This window comes from Astyanax mexicanus, chromosome 1, assembly GCF_023375975.1.
Source record: "Astyanax mexicanus isolate ESR-SI-001 chromosome 1, AstMex3_surface, whole genome shotgun sequence".
Lineage (NCBI taxonomy): Eukaryota > Metazoa > Chordata > Actinopteri > Characiformes > Acestrorhamphidae > Astyanax > Astyanax mexicanus.
In genome coordinates, this window is record NC_064408.1 from 75,497,164 (window position 1) to 75,519,083 (window position 21,920).

A 21,920-nucleotide genomic window follows, 5' to 3' on the forward strand; every position below is an offset into this window, starting at 1 on the left:
CTAAACTGTATTCTACTGGAATTGCGGGAGTCATGGGGAAAGTCTATTGTAAACTTTAGTTACTGACTAACTACTGTTGCTTTATTCATATTTATATTTAGATATTGTTTTTACATTTTATTGCATGAGTATGCTGGTTGCTTGTAAAATACCACTAGTATATGCTATATTATAGTATATCGTTGCTGTCCTATGAAAAACACTTATCTCCATTTTTGTTGATTTTTAGTTTACTACATAATTTGAACAGACAAACTGTCCCTTACACTGTGCCAAAATGTCTTGATAAACAGACCAATAGAAACTCTACCAATAGAAAATTACCTGAAATAAACTCTTTTTACATTGACTTCCATTGAAAGCTTACAAGGTTTTGTCTCTCTCCTGTAAAGTTGCTGTTTTGGAGGTAAGTGTTATTCATTTGACAGCGACGATATGCTAGTACATAATGTCACTAAAATAGCAATTTCACAGTAAATGGAAAAATCCTAAATTTACTCAAGTACAAATAAAAGCCTTTTATTTCAAGGTATTTTGGATAATTTTTTATCCATCTACTAAAACACTTTTTTGCAAAAGAATAAAAAAACAACTGCCAGGTTCACACAATGTCTAAAAGGTTAAATACAGCTAAAAAATAGTTTTTTTGAGAAGGTTTTTGTGCATCACAGACAATATATATACTACAATATGTCTATTCATCTGATAAGCGGCAATGCCGTTCTTTGGCCCTGTTCACATCCACGCAGTTAGTGTAAAAATCTATGTAAGAAAATGTTTAAAATTCAAAAGAACTGAAAGCTACTGGCGTGAAAGCTCTGTACACCAGTTTCTATTTTCTTATACACTGAATATTTAGGTTTAAATATTGTTTAAAGCACACTGTTTAAAGTTACAATGTCAGTAATGTCACAACCATGATGGATTTAAATTTGACTGATTTTGCTGCTTACTTTCCATGTATGGAGTTGTTAGACTCAAAAATCTTGCTTTTACATTTGAATACACTGAACAGAACCTTTATTATTATAATTATTATTAATTATTAAACTAATCTGAACAGTTAACAGACCTTTTACAGTACATTCTGTAAATAGTACTTCTACTATAATTTCACAGTGAGACATCAGCACTTCACAGCAGTCTGACATTTACTGCATACAGTGTGAATGGGCTTAATGTATAATGAGCTTGTGTATTGAATGCTATGTGTCATATTGTTTTTTTTTTCTAAACAGTTGTAATAATAGTATCACTTTGTCAGAATACAGAGCTGTAACAGTATTCAAAATTCTATTAATCATGGTAATGATTTTACATTTTAAAATAATGTCTTAAATACAAATCCTGTACAAACTGAATACACTGCATAAACTGCCTTTGATTATTATGAAAAAAAAATAAAAAAAATAGTACAAAATCAGCTTTGACTTTATCATCAGACGATCGTGAGATTGATCCCTGGTGATGCCACAGCCATCTGGTGCTGGGAGCCTAAAACAGCATAACTGGCCTCTCTGAGTGGGTAGCATGGCCCTCCCTCTTCCCCTCATCAATCAGCAAGACACTGACGGATAACCAGCGTTTGCTCTCAAAAGAGAACTGGCAGTTAATGTTCTCCTCCAAGCGTGTTGAGTCTTCCCATTATGTTGTTGCAGCACGGAAATTGTGGTTGGATGACATCAGCGAGTAGGTGGGATTTGATAACAAGAGAACTGGGATCCCTCTCAAATACAGCTCTGGAAAAAAAATAAGAGACCACTTAAAAATGATGAGTTTTATATTTTATTGTACCAAATTAAAATACTTTGAAATATAATCAAGAGGAAGATGGATGATCACAAGCCATCAAACCAAGCTGAACTGCTTGAATCCTTGCACCAGGAGTAAAAGCATAAGGTTATCCAAAAGCAGTGTGTAAGACTGGTGGAGGAGGACATGCCAGGGATATTCCAACAAATACTGATTTCTGAACTCCTAAAGCTTTATGAATATGAACTTGTTTTCTTTGTATTACTTGAGGTCTGAAAGCTCTGCATCATTTTTGTTATTTCAGCCATTTCTCATTTTCTGCAAATAAATGCTCTTAATAACAATATTTTTATTTGGAATTTGGTAGAAATGTTGTCTGTAGTTTATAGAATAAAACAGCAATGTTCATTTTACTCAAACATATACCTATAAATAGCAAAATCCAGAGCTGCATGTAATATAATATTTCACTCTCTTTTTGTATTGTTTGCAATACTGCTTTAGTTATTTAATTTAATCATTTAAAAATAACATTACACAATTAGTTTTGACATGTACTATTAAAATATAAGACTTACACTGCAGTTAACTTAGCTTTGCTTTCTTGTAATCTTTCAGTACCACTACAGCAGTTACCAGTATAGCAGTATATCATACCGTATCGTACAGTTTTGCTGCCCAGAATTACATGCAGGTCTGACCCTAGCTGCCTCTGCTGGATTAGCAGAAGTTCTCTCTTGCAAACACTTTCTTCCCCTTCAAACCACTCTCAGCCCTCCACCCTGACTGCATGAGCACCCTCATTCTCCTGGGTCATGTTTCTCTGCCTCCCCTCCCCTCTCAAAACAGCATGACCTAAAACCAAAGCCTCCCATCACCCCCTTCACTCCCCTCCTCAAAAGGCCCAGACCAAAACACAGATAAGCCTGGCTTTCTGCTACTTCCTGCTGAGCCTATAGTCTGATAAGAGTGCACAGGGCTGTTGTTGCTAGTGGAGCACTAACCCACAGAGGAAACTCTTATTGCCTTTATTGACTGAAGGCATCAATGCCAATCACCCGTAACCAGCAGTGCTCTCCTTTAGGCCTGCTTCTGCCCCAGTGTGGGCTTTTACTTATAACTGTAGCTTACAGCTGAGAAAGACTAGATGTTGTCAATCTGCAGCTAGGCACTGCTCTTCCTGGACTTCCTCCAGTACAGCTGACCTAATTTAGGCTTCTGACTGACAGGAAGTGATCAGTATTATACAACAGATTTGGACCATAGCGGTGCTGAGATTAAGCTACGCTAGATCCCTGCGCACACATGGCTATACTACAGTGTATAAACTCCAGACTAAATCCATTCCTGGAAGACTCCAGAGTCAATCTCACAACAGGAGCCAATAAAATGAGCCTCTTTGCTGCTTTTCTTTATTTTTTTTCTACACGGTTGTTAAATATGAATACTCGCCCGAAGGTTCTGCTCAGACAGTCTCCAGCACAAAAGCTTTTTTCCCCCTCTGTTTTTCGCTCTATCTGGTGTTCTGTTTTGTCGTGCAAGTCATACAGATGATAATGGCCGAATCCGCTTTAATTAGTACATGTATTATCCAGCTAACATTTTCAAGCACTTATGCTCCCAGGTTATTTGTTATCTCCGCTCCCTTATCTGACAACATAATTGAACAATCTATAATTCTTTTAGTTTCCACTGCAGGAGAACCATTTTGGTCTGGAGCATTGATTAGATTGATTCAGCTGGGTTGCAGACTACTTTCTCATTCAGTAAAAACTTTCCCTCGCTTCTTTATTCTGGTGAGGAGCCAAAGCACCAGACACTTTATGGTTTTACAGCCTCTATATTGGAAATATACACAGTTGCATGGTTTGCAAGGTTTGTGGACCCATAGTCATTTTTTTTTCCATTCAGCTAATAGGAGAAGATGAGACCTTCAAAAGCCATGAAGTTAAAAATGAATTGTTATTTATAACAGTTACCTGAAAGCACATGTATAATCATAATTAATCACATGTAAAATGCCTTTACTTCCTTGTATTTTAAATATTATTAAATTAAATAAATGTGTATAGTGATATGCATTACAAATAGGTTAGATTTAACAAATTTTATAATAGTATTTTAGTGTACTGTTAAACACTACTTTAACTTTAGGTAAAAGTAGGGAGGCATTAAGCAGGTTGTAAAGAAAATGTATGCTTCACAGGAGCAGTGAAATGTGTGTGTGGGTAAGAGAGAGAGAGAGAGAGTGAAGTGTAAAGAATAGGGTGACCTCAAGCTCAGGCATACTTGGGTTCTGCAGCAGGACAATGATCCAAAGTACACAAACAAGTCCACCTCTAAATGGCTTTAAAACTAAACGAAATTAAGGTTTTGGAGTAGCCAAGTCTAAGTCTGATTGATGCTGTGGCATGATCTTAAACAGACTGTTTATGTTTAGAAACAATTTATTGTTTATGTTTAAATTAAAACAATTCTGCAAAGAAGAGAGGCCCAAAATTGTTCTGCAAAGATGTTAAAATCTCATTACCAGTTATCAGTAAAGCTTGATTGGTTTGGATGTTTTTTTTCCTTTGATAAATAAAATCATGATTTAAAAAGTGTTCTTTATATTTACTCAGGTTATCTTTGTCTGATTTTAAAGTTTGTTTGATAATTGAAAAAATATCAGTATGACAACAAAGCAAAAACTAAAGAAATCTGTAGGGGGGCCCATACATTTGTACACCACTGTATATGTAGCACTGGCGACAGCAGGCATGAAAATATTCCTATACATCTAAATTCTTTATTTTTTTCATGCATTGTTTGCTCTCATTAATATGGAAGTATAGCAGTGGAGGACAGCTTTTTTTGTTTTGGCAAACTGTGACAGGGTGTCAGAGATTTAGCACTAATTATGTCTGGAGAAGCACATAGACACACACACACACACACACACACACACACACACACACTAAACTGTGCTTGTGCCCACACAGCATCTTCCAAAACCTGAGATGCTTTTCCAGCTGTACAGACCTGTTCTGACTGAACACTTTAAAAAGGAATCTGATTGTTAAAATATGTAAATCTCAATAAGTTGGCTTAAATACATTACATGGCCAAAGTACGTGGAACATTCATTTATTATGTCTACTAAAAACTCAGAGATATTAAAAAAAGTTTATTTTGCTTTTTGTTAAGTACCTGTCTCTACTGTCCATGTGATGCTTTCTTTAAGAAATGCTGAAAAGATTTGATTAAACCAGAAGATTGTAAATATCATTAGACTGCATTCAGACTATGCAAATCATCAGAAAATTATTGAATGGAGCAGCATCATTTGAGAGAACACAGTTTCACTGCTCCATGGACCAAAATTAGGGAGTTTATACCCTTCTAGCCCTCTTAATGTTTTTCTGCTCCTTAGAGTCTTATTCTATTAGGACTAAACAATCTGTGTGAGAAATGGGTGCAGCTTAAAGGAGAACTCTGGTGTGAAATGGGCTTGGGTTGTAGTGAAACATGATAACGAGTATAATTTTTTTGTCAAATTGCCCACCTCTATTCTCCACCAGCATTCCGAAAAACAATGCTTTTTTGCTGATGCTCCTAACCGGCTTACAATGCTAGTGATAGGGGCATAGTGTTTCCCATTCAAAGAAATCACTATTTCTACTCCATTATCAAGCTCAAAGTAGCTCCACACTTCACTGGTAAAATTCTGAGGGCCCTGACATTTAAAACGAGGCACTGAGAACTTTTAAATTGCATAGGTAGTTCATTAAAAATATTTTATACACACAGTACCTTGAGGTAGTTCTATGGGAGTCACCATCTTGAACTTAAAAGTCACGATAAGTCATCACAAATAAGAATTCTCTGGAATTCCAACTGTTGCTGAAAATATTTCTTTAATATTTATGCATTTCCACAGAATTGATTATTGCAATCTGTTTCCCTATCCTTCCAATTCATTCATGTTTAACCACAAGGTACTGTGTGTATAAACAGTCTTTTTTAATAAAATACCTGTGCACAATGCTATGCCCCTATCGTTGGCATTGTAAGTTTGTTGGGAGCATCAGCTTAAAGCAATAGAAGGGTATAAACCACCCAGCATTGAACTGTGGAGCACTGAAACTGAGTGTGTTCATTAGAAGGAGTATTCAATACATTTGAACATATTCAGTATTGCAGTATTTGTTAAAGTGTGTTGTGTGAATTTGGCAAAATGACAATGACATATGACATATAATGACACTGTGACAATGGCTGGCTACTGGTAAAAATATTTTTTATTTGTTTATTAGTATGTTTTTCATTTTGAAGTTGGCATTTGAAAATTATGTTTTTATCCAAAAGTGACAAATTCTTAGGATCCAGAGATTTGGGCATTCTCTGGTACCACATGCATTTGCTTGTGTAATTTTTTGTTTATGATACATAAAAAAAAAAAAAAACGTATTTTGTGGTGTACCACTTTGATGTGCTTCAGGTACCACAGTTTGAGAACCACTAGATTAAAGGAATACTCCAGCATGTTTCTCAACTCAATCTCTATCTGCTCTGTCTGTAACATACAGCTTCTTACTCTAATGTACATTAATTTAGATCAATTTTCCTAACTTCTAGTGCAGGACACTTTTAGTGCAACCTAAGTGTGTGGGTGTAGGTGTATAAATGTGTGGATTGGCACTCTGCGCTGGGTCAGCTCCTCAGTGGCCGATTTAGTCCTCCAGGTGGACGGTTGTTTCTGGTTGAGAGTATGCTGTGCGTGATTTTGTGGTGTGTACTGTGTGTGTTGAGTGCTGAGTGTAAATGTTTGTCTGTAGAATGTAATTCTGAGCATCTATGGGTGCCTAGATATGGAGTGAATTTTGTACCAAACGTTTTACACAAAAAAAATCTAAGCCCTGCCCACCTGTGAAAACTGTGCCAAAACTCAGAAGCAAAAAGACTGAAGCAGAAGCAAACGTGAGATTCTAGAAGCAAAAGTCTTTAACAGAAAATAAAAAAAATGCAAAAAAATAAAAAAAATCCAAACTAAGTGCAAAGGATAAAGTAACCAAGAATATTTAAAAATATATATTTTCTATAGATTTTTTTCTCTCTCTTTGAATTTGCAACATACAATTTTTTTCTTTTGATTCCTAAAACTTTGATTGCGGATTTTATTTTTTGTGTAAAACATTTGGCACAAGATTCTCTCTATACCTAGAAAGGCAAAAAGGCATTATATAAGTGTAATGGTGAGTAAATAGTAAATTACAGAAAATCTATTGACCCTAATTTCACTTTTAATAGAAGCTAATAGGAAGCTATAAGCATGTCTTTTACTTCTGTAACATCCACACTGTGAACTTTACTCTACATAAGCAGCAGATAAAGCTTAAGTAGCTGTTTAAAATGCTGTTGTTGTTTTAAGCTCTTTAGGAAACCAAAAGTGCTTTTTCTATGGCACAGATCCAGAGAACCCTTTTGGCACCTTTATTTTAGGAGAGTGGGCCGTCTGCTCATCAGGCCAGAAGAGAACGGTTTGAAGGTAAAGTAGAGGAGGCTGCTGGGACTGTTTTGTTTATGTGTATGATAGACAGAGAGAGAGGAATGGGGGAGGAAAGGTAAAGGACCCCTTGTATCTAAGGATAGCAGGGTTATCTAGCTTTGCTATAATTAAAGCAGAAGAGCACCGCTCTCCCTCTCTGTCTCGCTTTCTCTCTCTTTCTCTCTCTCCCGCTTTCTACACATCACTGACTTCTACTTTTCCTGCTCATTTCTCAAATTAATGTGCGACCTGCGCAGCGCTCTCGGTGTGTGAGACGACTAATTGGCTGGTTTAAAGTCCGATCTCGCGAAAGGAGCTGTCTGGAGCACCCCAACACCCCCACCACCCCCCCCCCCCCCCAACCTTACTCTGTAACTCCCTCCTCTCCCTTCACTACAAATCATAACGTGCAAGCATGCTAATAGCTGAAGCTTTCCAGAGGTCTACTGCTAAGTACCTTAGCTCCTCTCCTCCTGTCCTCCTCTCCTGTGCGAGCTGAGCTACAGTATGTTTCTGATGGAGACTGTTTTCTTAAAGTCAAGCTCAGGAAAGGAAAGCATGCCCGTGCCAAAAAAGGTGTACCTCACATGGAAAACATTAGAAATGAAATAAAACACATAAAACACAACAGACTTTTAGACATTTGGAATGCATTTTTTACACGCACTGAAGATAAGAAGGGAGGTTTTACCCCAACAATTAGCATCATGTAATCAGCACACCTAAATCCAGATTGGAAACAACAGAGCAAGACACTGTAACAAGTGTTTCAGTGTCAGAAACAGGATAAACAGGATGAGGGCACATTTGCGCACAGAGGTTACAGCTGGGCCTGTGGATCCTGCACAGGATAGTGTAGGTTGCTGAATCTGGCATCCCAGCTGGACTGATACATGCTTAAATTGAAGTAAATCTAGAAATCACAATAAACTATTTTTTAATAACCTTTGATGTCAGAGAAAACAATGAATTTGCAGGTGTCCCGATACTTTTGCCCATATAGTGTATTAAAACACCTTTATAATACAGCTCTGGCAAAATGAAGAGTCCACTTCAGTTTCTGAATCAGTTTCTCTGATTTTGCTATTTATATGTTTGAGTAAAATGAACAGCATTGTTTTATTCTATAAACTATGGATATTTCTCCTACATTCCAAATATAAAATTGTCATTTAGAGCATTTATTTGCAGAAAATGAGAAATGGCTGAAATAATGAAAAGGATACAGAGTTTCAGACCTTAAATAATGCGAAGAAATCAAGTTTATATTATGACGTTTTAGGAGTTCAGAAATCAATATTTGGTGGAATAACCCTGTTTTTCTTAAATAACAGTTTTCATGCATCTTGGCATGTTCTTCTCCGCCAGTCTTACACCTTGCTTTTGGATAACTTTATGCCTTTACTCCTGGTGCAAACATTCAAGCAGTTCAGCTTGGTTTGATGGCTTGTGATCATCCATCTTCCTCTTGATTATATTCCAGAGGTTTTCAATTTGGTAAAATCAAATAAACTCATCATTTGTAAGTGGTCTGTTATTTTTTTTCCAGAGCTGAATATCTTACGAGACTGCTTGTCTCAAATTGCTGCTCATTGTTGTTTGTTTTTGGGTGTTGTCAGCCTAGAACAGTACTGCCAAATGATCTGAATTCCTGCATTAAAGCAATCTAATGAAAGCTGAGGAAAGCAGCGTTGTTTTCATGCTAGGCACTGTATTTATGCCAGTGGCAGCAGAACGCTTTGAATATCATTAAATGACACAGTTAATCCATCATTCCTCATGTTAGTCACCTGCACCAAACAGAGGCTGAATGAGCGATTGATTGTGTACCTGGACCCTCCAGTGGCTGTCAGCTTATATCAGCAGAGCACTCGATACGTGTGCGTGCATGCCAGCGAGCGGCCGGTCGCCGGGTTGACGTCAGCTTCCTCCGCACGCACGCACCGCTCCATCCTGACTGCTCGTCCCTCTATCTTTCACGATCGTCCAATTAGTAAGCATGAGGAAGAAAAACAATAAACACCAGTCAGCGAGAAGAGATTACGCAGGCCTGATGTTTTGGTTTAGCGGCGAATGACTGCTGAACGAAACATCCCGAGAACAGATGTAGGCCTTCCTCTATCCTTTTACAGTAATTCCATCCCATTATGACACTATCCCAGTCCATATCAAAACCAGCAGACATGTTAGAACCAAGAAGCTTGATGGCAAAATAAGATACTTCACCAGCATTAAGCTGAGGGAAAGAAAAAAGAAAACATGAAGAGAACGCATTCCACGTTTGATCAGCTAGCTGAGATGACCTTGGTGAACTAGTAGTACCGTGCCTCCAAACAAACACGGTGTCTCATGTCTCTCAGCTCTCGAGCATTCCTTTTCATGTCTGTGTCTGAGCCTCGGCGCTTCTCAGCCAAACTGTTTTTCAAAAGCTGTTTAGGTCTTTAAGGCCAAACAGGAATTCCTGAGGCTGGTGTTTTGCTAAGCGAGCATGCGTGCATTATTTTTCATGAGTCCTGTTCTGTTGCAGCATCTGCACCGGGGAAATTTGATCCAAATGAAAAACTTAGCTGCAGGCTGGTACTCACTGCCTGAGCCCAACCCACAAGAGAAAAGAACAGGAGAGACAAACGGAGGCAAAAACAGAGGAGAGCGGAGAGAAGCACGGTGACCTGTGCGCTCCTTTGTCCGAGGTTTCTGTAGAGCTCTTGCCTTAAACAGAGCAGCGCTTTTAAAACACCAAGCAGCTTCTCATGTTCCCCAGTGCCTTTCTGCTGCAGAGGAACATCAACACCTGAGAATGTCTGAGGGGCCGCATTCTTTACAAAAGCTGTTACAGATATTGAAAAACAAGTACGATTAACTCCCATGAGGACTTTACTGCACATTCACAATAAAATGTACAGCACTTCCAAAAGCATCCAGACACTTACTAAGCATAATATTCAGAGTTTCTTCAATGATTCTTAAGTAAAGTCAGCAGGTCAATAAGGAATCATGACAAGTTAAAGAACCATCTGTATCCTTAAATGGTTCTTTGCCCGGTTAAAGGTTTCTTTACATTTTTTAACAGCCTTGCCATCTAACAACCATATGTTGTTAGGAGCTAGTATATATATATATATGCTTAATTATACCGTCAAAAGAATTAGACCTGTAAACGTATCTTACCATGTCTTACAATCAGGGTAACACAGCCAGACACAGGGGACAAAAACAGGGTATTACAGGCCAAAACAGGGTAATACAGAAAAACACAGAGTAGTACTGGCAAACAAAGGGTAGTACAGTCAAACACAAGGTAGTACAGGCAAACACAGGGTAGTACATGAAAACACAGGGTAATACAGGTAAACACAGGGTAAAACAGACAAACACAAAGTAGTCCAGGCAAACACAAGGTAGTACAGGAAAACACAAGGTAGTACAGGCAAACACAGGGTAGTACAGGCACACACAGGGTAGTACAGGCAAACACAGGGTAAAGCAGGCAAACACAGGATAAAACAGGAAAACACAAGGTAGTACAGGCAAACACAGGGTAAAACAGGCAAACATAGGGTAATACAGGTAAACACAGGGTAGTACAGACAAACACAGGGTAATATAGACAAACACAAGGTAGTACAGGAAAACACAAGGTAATATAGGCAAACACAGGGTAATACAGGTATGGGTAGTGGATTTTATATACCATGCATTACAACCCTCTGGCACTGACTTGCGGAACAACACTAAACTGTAAAGTAATAGATCTACTAAGTAAAAGAAGAGACCAATCAGGATGTAAATATTTAATATGCCTACACACATATTATGAATATGTAGATGATAATTTTTCAAACTGTATTGATTCCTCAACCAAAAAACATTGTAAGTTTGAATGCGATAGCTGTGAGGCTACCAGGGACAGTAGCAGCTAACACAGTAATAGAGATCTGCAAGCATCCTAAAAGCTGGGCTCAGCAGAGCTGGATCTGCAGTGCTAACAGACACAGCAGCCAGGCTCAGCAGGGTTGGAGCATTTTAGCCGCAGTGCTAATAGCTGGCCTCAACAAGGTCTGATCCACAATGCTAACAGACACAGTAGCTGAGCTTGGAATGGTTAGAGTGGATGAATGGATGAGGAGGGAGCCATGGCTGAATACTAAATGAATACTAAGCATTCGTTGAGATCTGTGATCACAGATGGGCAATTATTTAATCTCAAGGATAATAGATGCTGCTTCATTACAGTAGATAACATGCTGTATGTAAAGCTTTACTTGGGCTTCACATCTCTTTAGCTGAATCTTAGCATTGCACATGGTGACCCTAAGATTTGTCTACAGTACTTTCATCAATGCAATTCTGTGAAAAACTTTATGTGATGAGAATGGGTGTACTTTAATGACTACTAGTTACAAATTTGCAAAATTGTGAACATTGTGATATGATGTGAGATAATTTTGTATTTAAATTTGTCTATTTGTTCAATAAAAAGCTCATTTGCATTTCAGTCTAGTGTGCAGTAAAAGCCTCCATGCTGCCGGGTAAGGAAAAATGCACTACTTCTCATTCTTGAACATTTAGACTTGTGAAGGCTTTAATGCATGGGCCAGTAATACAGTACACACCGTATGTTTAGAATCATTGTCCAAATCTTTGTCAGATTTTCTGCTGCTCTTTGATCTTTCCAGCACCTGTGGTCTGACTTCCACCCACGCAAACACACACACACACACACACACACACACACACACACACACTTACAGAGAAAACCACCAAGGAACTTGGTTCAGTGATTACAGTGAATAATTTTCTTTCTTTTTTTTTTTTTTTCATACATGGTGCCCGTTAACATACGGCACGTCTGCGTGTGAGCGATGCCCCCTGATTCTGGCATGCCTTTCATCTGCTGATTCATGTGGTTGGAGTGTTTGTGTTTGGGGAAAAATGGCCTGTCATGCCAGGGCTGTACTTATCTGTGAGCGTCTGTGAGCTTGTGGTTTCTTCAGACATGTCAGGATCCTGGGATCAGCTGTGCTGGAATGGAATGAAATTAAAACAGACATAAATCGACAATTTCTTGCAACAAAAAGAAGAAATACAGAATGATAAATGAAAGAAAGAATGGAAAGAAGAAAGACAGGTAAGTAGGAAAAGCTGAAACACTCATGGACACTCAGTGTGGCGTCTGTTTACGGACAAAATCTTGCAGTTTAACAAAAGCTAATCAGGTTGCTAGTTATGCTGCAAACATAGATAGGGTGAAAATATTAATTATGACGCTAGTGGGGAAGCCCTCTTTTGATGTAGAGATCTGTGCAAGCTTAGTAGCCAGAACAAACCAAAAATCATATTTTTTTTGTGCTTTATTGAGCAAAATGCTGCAAACTATTCATGATTTTCTTTATTTTTAGAATACTTTATTTAAAATACAATTTTAAAATGCAGTTGCAATTATTAAATGCAATTATTTGGTCTCTCCCCATTCATACACAAGAGAGCATGGTCTTTTGGGGCTAGAAATAACTGCTTGACGTTAGAGCAAAAATTGTCTTCCAAAAAAAAAACAAGTTGCCTATAAAGAGTTTTGGTATTCCTCACTATTTACTCTATGAAATTATCAACCTTTCGTTCATGACATAACTAGCAAGAAAGATCTATCCAGTGAGACTTGCGTTTGAATTATGTTGCACAGGTCAAGCCCAGTCTTGGATTTTAATCCTAAACTTCTACGGGTTATCCACTATTACTCACCAACGGCTTTACATTATTTACTGTATATCTTGACAACTGACAAGCATATCAGTTAGTAAAGCCTTTCATCTAAACTATTAGGAGCAGGAATTGAACATAGTCTTGGGCCCAATCCCATGTCACCTCTTGTCCCGATTCTCGTTAGGCTGGAGGGGTAGGTTAGGGGAAGGGATAGGGCTTGTTAGTCCTTCAAACTGACATTTTTTTTAGAGGCACACTTTAAACCGAGGTATATGAAAATCACTGGCAAGATGGTTTAACAAGCAACCCAAGGAACCCACACATTTCAGTATTTTAGTAACTATATTACCAGTTTAGTTTAATGTGTAGTTTTAATGTTTTATGGCTGAATTCTTCATAATAAGCATAAAATATTGCTAGTAGTTTATCTCAGTATCTAGCTAGCTAGCTAGCTAACTTTCCCATTCCACCTTAAATGGTGCAAGAGACTGCAGGGGCTGCAGCGTTTAAGGCGGACCAGAAAAATAAAATAAAATAAAAGCTAATCAAAGCTACCATTTCAGCTACCAATCACAATGGATTTAAGGAATTTAGGACATTAATAATTCATTTCTGAACCATCTCCACGTCCAAGGCATACAATAAAGCCCTACAATAAAGTTATCTAGTTAACCAGAACCTGAACTTTATTTAGCGCTCCTGATGATGTATCGGGTGCTTGAACTCTGTTCCGAGGGGAAGGGTTACACTTAAAAAGAAGGGATGGAGTAAGTGGTAGGGCCAAGGGGTGAAATGGGATTGGGCCTTGGACTATACAACATTTTAAATTTGGGATTTTGCATTGAAAGAAAGACACAGTGTATGACTAGGCTCAATTCCTGCCTGTATAAGCATGACCATGTGAAAAGGTTTAGGCTAATATTATTATCGCTTTGATCAAATTTAACTCCTCACATTCAGCACCACATCAGTCGAGTCCCACTAAAGAATCGGCCTGTTTGTGCTTATAGACCACAGAGTCCCCCCGTGTCTTACATAAGCTTTACGTAAAACCCTGACACCCACGCAGCCCAAACCCAGGCTGGCACCTCTAGAGGCCGCTGAAGCGGGGCCTAGGGGTAGGTGGCGGAGACAGCTGATTGGCAGTGGGCCTAATTTGCCAGGCTCTGTGCCCGGCCTCTCTCCGTGTGTGTCTCGCCTGCATGCCAGAGTCATCCAGCTGTGTGTGGGCCAGCGAGCCAGCAGCACTAACATCCGCAGAGAGCAGTCAGCACAGGGCCGGCTGTACTGTTCCCACTGTATACTGTACTAAAAAAGAAGCACTTCAGGCTCTAGCAGCCTTCATCCTGCTCACTGCTCTACGAGCCACAGCACAAACTGCTGTTAGGTGAATTATAGGCGCGGGAGTAAAGGGGAGGCCCACAGAGAAACAAGGAGAAAGAGAGAGAGAGAAAGGGTGTGTTTTGCTCATGGCAGGAAGCCCTGTAGTCCACCTCAGTGACATATAAGACTGTAAGGAGACCCAGTGATTATAGACCACCAGTAAAGAAACCATTGTTTAAAAGCATGTTACAATTACAGCACAAGGCTTAAACACACTTAGAGCTGACCACGGCTAATTCCAAGGCCCAGCTTAACCAGACTGTTATTATCCTGCTTAATGACTCATCTAAACAATGACTTGTTTTTACTGAAAAAACTCCAGTATCTTTCCACTGGGATTCTTCTCCTTGGGTAACATTTATGACCTGACCTGATATAACTTTATATTTATTTCTTTCGAGAGACTGTATAACACTGCAGCACTGTACTGTACTCTTTATATAAACTTTTACAACAGTATGTTTGCACTCTAATTTTAGAAACTATTTCAAATCATAACACACGTTCTATAACTTCTCCTTAATTTATATTAGTACATGCTCTGATCAAGAATAACATTATGATCACCAACTTGTTTTTAAACACCTCAGAATTGTACAAAAACAGTGTCCTGGGGCAGTGTCCTGTGGGCAGTGTCTTTTAGATAGTGTTCTGTACAGAGTGTCTTATGGAAAGCATTCTGTGGGAAGTGTCCTGTGGGCAGCGTCTTGTTTGCAGTGTCCTGTAGACAGCAGGCTGTGGGCAGTGTTCTGTGAACAGTGTCTTTTGAGAAGCATCCTGTGTGCAGTGTCCTATAGACAGTGAGCTGTGAGCAGTGTCTTGTGGGAAGCATCCTGTGGGCAGTGTCCTGTGGGCAGCATCCATTGGGCAGTGTCTTATGGGAAGCATCCTGTAAGCAGTGTCTTTTGGGAAGCGTCCTGTGGGCAGTGTCCTGTAGAAAGTGTCCTGTGGGCAGCATCCATTGGGCAGTGTCTTATGGGAAGCATCCTGTAAGCAGTGTCTTTTGGGAAGCGTCCTGTGGGCATTGTCCTGTTGGAAGTGTCCTGTGGGTAGCATCCTGTGGGCAGTGTCCTGTAGACAGTGTCCTGTGGGCAACGCCCTGTGGGCAGTGTCCTGTGGGCAGAGTCCTTTAGACAGCGTCCTGTGGGCAGTGTCCTGTGGGCAACGTCCTGTGTGCAACCTCCTGTGGGCATTGTCCTGTGGGCAGCATCCTGTGGGCAGAGTCCTGTAGACATCGTCCTGTGGGCAGTGTCCTGTGGGCATTGTCCTGTGGGCAGTGTCCTGGAGGCAGCGTCCTGTGGGCCTTGTCCTGTGGGCAGTGTCCTGTGGGCATTGTCCTGTGGGCAGTGTCCTGGGGGCAGTGTCTTGTTGATGACTAGCACAAACTGTTCATTGAAGAACTGAAGAACAGGGTGAAAGGAGGATAATAAATTATGCACTAAAGGACTACAGTATGTAATTACAGAACTACAAAGTGCTCCTGTGTGCTCAGTGAAGCTAAAATGTATAAAGGGTGGAGGTGAAGGTGGTCACAGTGTTATGCTTGATCTGTGTTTTCTATACAGAAAAGTTTGTGAAACCTTTAGAATACCTCTAGAACATCAATCAAATGGATTTGAGACACACTGTAATATTTTGTCTCATTGTATTGAATTGTTTTTTTCTGACTCAGTCCACAGATTTGCACTATACAAAACCTTGCATCTCCAAAATGGCAATGTTACAGGATAAGGAAAAAGAATCAACTGAAGCTAAAAGGAAAATATTTTATTCCAAGTCATTTTGTAGTATTTATGTGGGTCCAACTACCAAATTTACATTTGCATGCTTTTAGTGCTTTTTCAAAATTGGAAACTGCATTCATACCATAATATGAATTGTTCCAGTATAAAACTCTGTTCTCATAATAATCTCCATGCAGATTGTAAAAATGTAGGTTACATCTATCCATACTTTATTCTACACCTCACCAGAATATTATCATATGAAGCACATTCCAGACATGCTCTATAACGTGTATGTATAAACCTCTCTATAAATAGACCCACCATTCCCTGCTTCCTATTAAAAGATGCCAAATCCTGCTGCCATTCTTCCTGTTGTTGCAATAGAAAAGACAATAGTTGTTTGTCTCCTATATCAGATGATTGTACAGCAGTGAGGAATTTGTTTTATTTATTTTTCCAGGCAGTTACTAGGCCCTGTCTACGCTTGGCATAAGAATGTGCCATCTGTGACTGTGCTTCCTAGCAGAAATAATAGCATTACATTATCTGTCTAGCATACACACCATCAACTTCATGTTAAGAGCAAGTAGAAATATCTGTTTCTCCTCTTTCTAATCTGTGCGTGTGTGTGTGTGTGTGTGTAATGTGATGTGCTGGGGTAGAGCGGTGGGTGCGTGCTCGAGGTGGGAGGTCAGGGAGGCTGAGCCGTGAGAGTGTGTTTGTTCAACTGTTGGGTATTTGTGCCTGGAGCCTGGGCTTTCTGGAGCCCAAACATACAATCTAATGACCAATTACTCTCCTACTGCCACAGCAACTTATCTTCACGTCCGAAGCCTTTTGGTGCTGCAAATTAAGTGCTGATTCTTTTTAGATTAAAGGAGTTTATCGTGGTTTTCATTAAAATATGCAAAATGTGCTTACACAGCAGGAACTCAAATTATTTCCTAAATCTAATATTTTATCTGCTATAAGAATGTGTGAGAAAAACACTTTACCTTTTACATAATTCTATTTTGACACTGACGTTTTTTTCCCCTTTTTCTTTTTCTGCTGTGCATGTCTTTCAGTTTTGAGTCATATTATTAGCCTGTTCAAAAAAAGATGCACTAAACGTTTTAGTTCATCATTAGCATTGACTGCTAGGCAGGCAGCTAACATAAGCATTAACCTTATATTTAGTTTCTGCTACTAAAATCACACCATTTTACACAAGAAATGTAGGCCTAATTTATCCAGTCAATGTAAATTATCACTTTACTGCATTCTTGTTTTTTTCTTTTCTGGCTTTCTAATGGATAACTCTGCATCATGATTGCTGAAGTTTCATATTTTGCCGGCTGCAGGAATCACAAACTTAGCAGGCTGGCTTCTGTCAGCAACTATAGCAAGGGCAATCAATTCATAGCCAGTCATTGTCTAGGGGCCCCAGGCCGGCACTGGGCCCTGGGCAATTGATTGGTTTGCTTGCGTTGTTGCAACGGTTTTAAGTATTTGCATTTCCTTTTAGACCAAAATTACACATAAATATAAAAAAGGGAATATAAAAGAACTTCTTGTACCCATAGATGTCCAAAAAATATTCTACTGTAATTCTTTAGAGAACTCTCTAGAGAACTCTAGAGTACCTTTTAAGCTATTTTTTGTTAGGCTACTTTTCTGTATATATTTTAGAAATATTTATGTATTTAATTAATAAAATTTTCTTTGATTTGAGAATAAGAAAAGCACTAAACACACTAAGAAAGGTAAGTACAGATTTGTTTTTAAAAGAGTAGAAAGCTTGTGGCTGGGGCTGTACCTTATATTGAGCTCCAAAAAAAGTACCTTTCAGTGGACCCATGTTATTTTGTGCCAGTAAAGATTGTAAAGATTATAAACATTATCATCAACTGAATATGTGTCAAGAAATGACGATCCATAATTGTCTGGCTTTCAGTTAAAAAATGTGCAATTAAAATATATATTGTTTATCAGTGCAGTGATAAAGAATACAGAATGTGCATTTTGGTTGGTTAAATGGTACAAATCTGTACTTATTGCTGTTAGGAATGACTACAGTTATGAAGAGTGTACCTTTTGAGTACAAAAAAGTACTTATATTGTACCTCTGTTTTTTAGAGTCTACATTTTACTGACTTTGTTCTGTTGTTTTTTGTATTATTTTTTTTGTAGAAAACTAATATATATTCAGCAGTTCCGTTCACTTTTCAGTTTTGAATATTTGCATTTAATCTAAGCTCTATATACAGCTAAAAAGAGAACAACAGAGACAGAAAGAACATCTTGTGCTCCTGCTGGATGTGCAAAGATTTCCCACTGTAATTCTATAGGGAACTCCAGTACTTGAGGAGCAGGGTTTTTTTTTACCCTTTTACTTCTACTCAAGTTATTTTCTTTTTTATGCTACTTTCACTTTGACATAAGTTAGAGCACATTAGAGCACAGTAATGTGAATGTTCAGGCTACTTTGCTTGTACAGCAAATGAATAATCTTATGAAATTAACCTAAATCTAGTCTGTATACAGGATCTAGTACAAAGGTTTTAGACGAGGCAACTATATTCACCAAACTTGGAATGTGGCCTCTGATTTTAACTCATCCATGCACAGTGAATACACACACACACACACACAGAGTAAGCACATGTCCCAGAGCAGTGGGTAGCATGAGGAGCAGTGAGGGTTAAGATCCTCACTCAAGGTCGAACCTGGGTATTGAATAAACAACCCCAACATCTACTGTTGCTCAATGCTCTGAGGCACCACTGCCCTTTTTATGGTTTTATAAAAAAAACTAAGATGGGTATTCCTACAAGAATCTCATAATAAGACACACTATATTTATTTTATTATATTTAAGTTGACTACAGTGTTGTGTACATGTTATATACTATTCTTACAGATGTGTGTCTCAGCTGTCTTCTCTGCATGAATGGAGGTCATGGCTCACTGTGCTCTGCTGGTACAGCGTCATGGTTGTTGATGGTTGTGTGCATGTGGTCTGACTGTAAAACACAGTCTTAAAGGTCAATTGTGAGCAAAGGCATTAGTGCCAGTTTAAAGGGATCAGGGTGATTCTGCGTGTAATGTATGACCAAAACACAGAGAGAGAGCGAGAGAGAGCGAGAGAGAGAGAGAGAGACTCTCCTTAGTGCATTAGAAGTGATGTCATCATAGCCCAGGCATTTTTCAGACCCACAGATTTTTCAGTATTCAGCTTTCAGACAAATGTTTAATTTTGTTTGTACACAATTATATGAGTTGGCATGTAAATATAGCTCTTTCGGGGAGATAAATCTGTATGTAAAAATATATGATATGTTTTATATAGGATATGTTTTTGGCAGATATAACATCTTGCAAATGCATTTGTCTAATAAGTATATGAAGGCCTAATGAGTTAATTACATGTAGGATTTTAAAGCTGAGACAGTGTTTCTATTTATTATGCCACAGTTACTATTTGTTGTAGCTAGAAATGCCACTGCAGTTCCAGGGCAGAATTCAGGACAGTATTTTTTGACCTGGTATTTATTTTAATTGAACTCAAGTTGTTTACTTAAAGAACGTGTTTACTTTTATTTTAATAATTGCTTTTAGAGGTACTCTAAATTGTGTTCATATATGTTTCTAGATAAGCCCATCTGCCATAAAAATGTACACAAAAAATATGTGATAGTTTTACTTATATAAAAAAAAACGGCAACATTTTTACAATCCTATTTTTAAAGAGAGGCACTATACCTTAAGCCATATTTTTTTTCATTAATAGCTGAAATGTGTTCCTCTGAAGTAATGAAACATACCAGTCCTGCTTAAAATGTTTATGAACCTTTCCTTACCTTAAAAAAATGCTTTTATTCTGGTCATTTCTGGCTCTGCAGCGCCCTCTCAGGTTTAAATATGTTATAGGCAAGGATGGAATGTCTGTGTAATTACACTGATTTGCGTATTGTGAGTGTCTGCGTAGCTATCAATAATACCACCCCCCTGCTTAAGTCCAACCTGCACACAGCTCAGCCCAATCAGCTTTCCCCTCCTGCCCTGCCCCTAAACCCATACATCACCCAGTGCCCCTCAAAAAACTACCCTTCCCATTTTTTTGCTTTTTTTTTTTATTTGAGCTGAGGGTGGAGTCAGCTAACTGACATTTTTTTTAATATAATTTTTACTAAAAATCATAAAAAAGTCTAAGTTTCACTAAATGCCTTTACTTTCCGGTAAATAAAATAAGGCATGTTTTTATTATTACATGAATAAGAGTAAGAATTTACATTACTACTACTACAACTATTACTAAATAGGTTCTGTAGCTGATTATAGTTCATTATGTACATTAAAAAACATTTATAAATACACAAACAAATCTTAGATCATTTTAAATCAACTTCTTTTTTTCTTTTTAAAGTATGTAAAACCATGCCAGTGTCACTGCAGTGCTGAGACCCACCACCCAAAACATACCTGCTTTAAGTGTGCACAAAGTGGTATTAGCAACACGCTAGCTTCATCATTAGCCACACCATCGACCAGGTTTGGACAGTCGGGCTAAATGTATTAGCAATGCTGGCTACCGGGCTTAGCGGGCAAAGCTAAAGCTTCACGCTCTAGCTAGCTAATCTGGCACAACCTAGCTCGGACAAATGAGCCATTTTACCTTGTGAAAAGCTACACTTTCAGCTAGCTAGGTAAACTAGATATTTGCCTGATAAATTCACCAATATGCTATAGCTAGCTAGCTAACTAGCCACCAGCTTAAGTTATTGTATTGGCAGTTTCATACTTGCCTTCTTCTAAAAAACAGTTGTAAGCTGTTTTGCAAATGTAATTCCCTGCAGCGCTGTGTCTCCAAAACCAACTCAAACTACACAGATGCTTCACACACTTAAAATACACCGAGCTCTTACCGTGTAATCCTTCTGTAAGACTTCTTGTGTGATGGCTTCTATACACCAGTGTCTTGAAACATCTGGGGTCCAAAACAGTCTTAAAATACATTGTTAGGCATGCTCAAATCTGTCATGCTGATTTTACTTCAATTTATATGCAATTATCTGCAAAATTCTAAACAAAATACACACACACAATATTGAAATGTGTTAATGAGTTTAGTTAAGCAAAATTAAGCTTGTTATAATATGCAAAGATTTAGAAATTTGTAGAAACATTGCATATAAATTTGAACATAGTTAACAAAGATTTCTTAACTATATTCAAATTTATATGCAATGTTTCTACAAATTTCTAAACAAAATAAATACACACAATATTGTGCTGTTCTTACTGTCTTAATGACTTACCTTTATGTGCAATGTTCCTGCAAAATTCTAAACATAATACACCAACAAAATATTGTTTAATTAAGAAAGTTCATATTTAATATTTAAGGTAAAATCTTTAATTCACTGGGCTCAGGAATATATATATATATTTACAGTGTATATGTATAATTTAAACTTTAGTTCTGGAATATTTAGAATATATACTGCATGAATGATATTTTCTCTTGTTCAGATCTATGTAACACTGGGATGGGCGTTTTAGACCAGAAAAAAAAATATTAACATAACCTCCTGACTGCCTCTGGAAGTCTCGAGTGTGCGTAAGGGAACAGTCACACTGTTGTGATATTAGCACATGCTTACTCATACTGACATCATTACACAGCCATACAGAAAGACGTGTAGAGACACGTAGAGTTTCAGTGGAACATTACCTGCCCAGACTTACAGTCTTTTCCTCCCAAAAAAAAAAAAAAAAACACAGCTCATAGCCGTGTGCATACACAATATATGCGTAAGTTACACACTGAATGAATACAAGTGTGTGTG

At 38.2% G+C, this 21,920-nt stretch overlaps 1 long non-coding RNA gene across 1 annotated transcript; it reads right to left on the reverse strand.

The window, feature by feature from the left end:
• Positions 1–503: 503 nt before the first annotated feature.
• Positions 504–21,081, reverse strand: LOC111196599 (uncharacterized). The gene is made up of 3 exons (XR_007440609.1): positions 20,997–21,081; positions 9,110–12,301; positions 504–1,739 (listed from the first exon to the last, which is right to left on the reverse strand). It is a non-coding gene; the product is annotated as an uncharacterized LOC111196599 (long non-coding RNA).
• Between the last annotated feature and the right edge of the window lie 839 nt (positions 21,082–21,920).